The sequence below is a fragment of the Cupressus sempervirens genome, chromosome 7 (assembly GCF_028749045.1).
Source record: "Cupressus sempervirens isolate cs-2001-9-10 chromosome 7, ASM2874904v1, whole genome shotgun sequence".
NCBI classification, from domain to species: domain Eukaryota; kingdom Viridiplantae; phylum Streptophyta; class Pinopsida; order Cupressales; family Cupressaceae; genus Cupressus; species Cupressus sempervirens.
Window position 1 is genome coordinate 59,102,991 of NC_143124.1, and position 3,212 is coordinate 59,106,202.

At 32.6% G+C, this 3,212-nt stretch overlaps 1 long non-coding RNA gene across 1 annotated transcript; it reads left to right on the forward strand.

The window, feature by feature from the left end:
* Positions 1–567: 567 nt before the first annotated feature.
* On the forward strand, positions 568–1,278 carry LOC149545468 (uncharacterized). The gene is made up of 2 exons (XR_016353592.1): positions 568–649; positions 864–1,278. It is a non-coding gene; the product is annotated as an uncharacterized LOC149545468 (long non-coding RNA).
* Positions 1,279–3,212: the final 1,934 nt, after the last annotated feature.

Sequence of the window (3,212 nt, forward strand, 5' to 3'; positions counted from 1 at the left end):
TGTTTCAATAAGACATTTATCTTTGAGAATTTGAACTGTGTGCTCCGCGTTCAATCCTGATCCCTTCCATATTCTGACGCCTATACTGTTGACTGTCCCAATAAAAAAACATGCGATGTCATTAAAAATCAGTTTTTGTTCTGTTAAAAATAATGTTTATTATAGTAGCTGGGCATTTAATGCACAGTCCAGAACTTTCTACTTGCTTCTTGGAGCCTCTCTCTTTGTGCAAAATTTGAATTTAAAATTATGTAGAAATCTCTAGAGTGCTTCCTTTCTTGAAGCTTCTCAAGAACCCTCTAAAAATATGTATGAGCTCTATAAATAGAGCATTCCTCTCAGCTGTAATAACATGAAGAAACTTTATAGCTCTTTGATATGTTTGAGTTTTGCTGCTCTGTTTTAAGCTCTGTCTTTTTTATTCTTTGTGCTGCTGTTTTTAGTTCATCATGGTATCAGAGCATTTTCAGTTCTTTGGGCTGTGAATATATGATGCTTTTTGGAATGAATATATGTGTTTTTCTTGTGTGAATCTTTACATTTGCAGGCTGTAACTAAGGAGTGAATAGCAGTTTGGTTTGGGACAAAAAAACTACATCAAAGGAAGGATATTGCAGCAAAAGAAAAGTTTTTTTTCTTCAACAAATTGGTGAGACTTTTTCAGTTTCAAGCTTGGGTGTTCAAGTTCTTAAATATCTTTCATTCTCATCCAAAAAAAAAAAAAAGGGAGAGAATTTAACAATGGAATCACTTGGTGTGACTTTGCCTACAGTTAAATTAAATGGAAAAAATTATTATGATTGGGTATCTCATGTTGAAATCACTCTAACCCTTCAAAATTGTTATGATATTGTGACTGGTAGTGAACAAAGGCCTACGAATCCAGGAAATGATCAAGATAATTGGGATAAAAGGGACAAGAGGCCAGCAGCACTAATCAAGCTTACACTTTCAGAAGAAGTTTTTCCAGAAGTTCGTAATGAGAGAAGTGGAGTCAAAGTTTGGGAGATTTTGAAAGATTTATATCAAAATTCAGGTGATGTATGGATCTTATCTCTCACAACTGAATTATACAATTTGAAATTATCAAGCTCACAAGAGATAGTCCCACATTTAAGTAAGTTAAAGGAAAAGAAAAATGAGCTTGCTTCTCTTGGAAAAGATATAGATGATAAAGATTTTGTGCAAATTATATTACAAAGTCTTCCAGGATCTTATCAATCATTTATAAGGGGTTTAGATACTGCAGATAAATTAAAAAGTATTAAATCAGAAGAATTGTGTGCTAAGTTGGTTCAAGAAGAGAAAAGACAAGTTAAAGAAAAAGAATCATTTGATGGTGAATCTCAAGCATTTGTAATGAAAGGAAAACAATATTATAAGAAGTCACAAGAAAATGAATCTAAAGAAAGAAATTGGAGGAATGAAAATAAGAGTATTTCATATATAGATCATAATAGAAGTAAATGGAAATGTCATTATTGTGGTAAAATGGGTCATAAGGCAAATGAATGTTTCAAGAAGAAAAGAGATGTAGAAAAGAAAGTAAATAATTATCCAAAATTAGGAGATTCTAAAAGAAATGCATTTTGTGTTGCACTTAAAGAAAATAATACTTTCAAAGAAGATTGGGTTATTGATTCTGGTGCTACACAACACATGTCTCATAATGAGAATCAATTTGAATCAATAAGTGAAAATAATATAGAGAAAATATATTTGGGGGATAATAGTGCTTTAGAAGTTAAAGGGACTGGTAATGTCAAAATTGATAATGGTTTGTTCAAAAATGTGAAATTAGTCCCTGAATTAAAAACAAATCTGCTTTCAGTATCTCAAATTGCAAGTCAAGGACATAAAATAGAATTCTACAATGATAAGTGCTTAATCAAGGATGTCAATGATAATTATAGAGTCATTGCAATTGGTAAAATGGAGAATGGATTATATAAATTTCAAGAATTTACTTCTAAATGTGGAGATAAACATATGTGTGCTATTGCTCAATATGATGATATGAGCAGGTTATGGCATGAGCGTTTGGGGCACATCAATTTTCAAAGTCTCAAGCTTATGGAGAAATTACAAATGGTGCATGGGCTGCCAAAGATATCATTAAGCCCTAAGGTGTGTGAAGGATGTGCAATGGGAAAACAACATGTGGAAAGTTTCCCTCAAGGTAAATCATGGAGAGCAAAAACTCCTCTACATTTAGTCCATAGTGATGTAATGGGTCCTTTCAAAACATCATCAATTGGAGGATCAAGGTATGCCCTCACTTTTATAGATGATTATAGTAGAAGAATTTGGGTGTATTTTCTACAAAAGAAAGATGAAGTGTTTCAAAAGTTTAAAGAGTTTAAAGCTTTGACTGAAAAACAAAGTGGAAAGTACTTAAAGATACTAAGAACTGATAGAGGGACTGAATACATGAATAAAGCTCTTTTAGATTTTTGTAAAAAACATGGCATTAAAAAGGAATCAACTGTCTCTTATTCACCCCAACAAAATGGTGTTGCTGAAAGGAAAAATAGAACTATAATAGAAATGGCTAGGTGCATGCTTCATTCTAGAAATCTAGAAGCTAAATTTTGGGCTGAAGCAGTTCATACTGCCGTATATATCTTGAATAGAACACCTACTAAGGCAGTTTTGAACATAACACCAGAAGAGGCATGGAGTGGAAGAAAGCCTACAGTATCTCATTTTAGAATTTTTGGTTGTAAAGCATATGCTCACATTCCTGATGAAAGGAGGAGCAAACTTGAAAGGAAAAGCGAGAAGTGCACAATGGTTGGATATAGTGAGGAATCGAAAGGATATAGGTTATACAATCCTAGAACTAATGAAATCTATATTAAAAGAAATGTATGGTTTGATGAAGATGTTAAGAATGATAATTCTCTAACATTATCTTTCTTTCCAATTTTGATTGATGAAGAAAATTCTACTTCTACCAATAGTCAAAGTCAAGGTGTGCAAACCACTACATGGGATGAGACTCAAGAAAGTGATAATGAAAATCCAAAGAAATTTAGAAGCATCAAAGAAATTTATCAAGAAGGTCCTAGATATATATTTGCTAACTATGCTCTTATGACTAAGGTGATGCAGGTTGACACTCCAAACACATATGAAGAAGCAAAAGGAAAAGAAGAATGGGAAGCAGCTATGCAAGAAGAATACAATTCTTTGATGAAGAATGGAACATG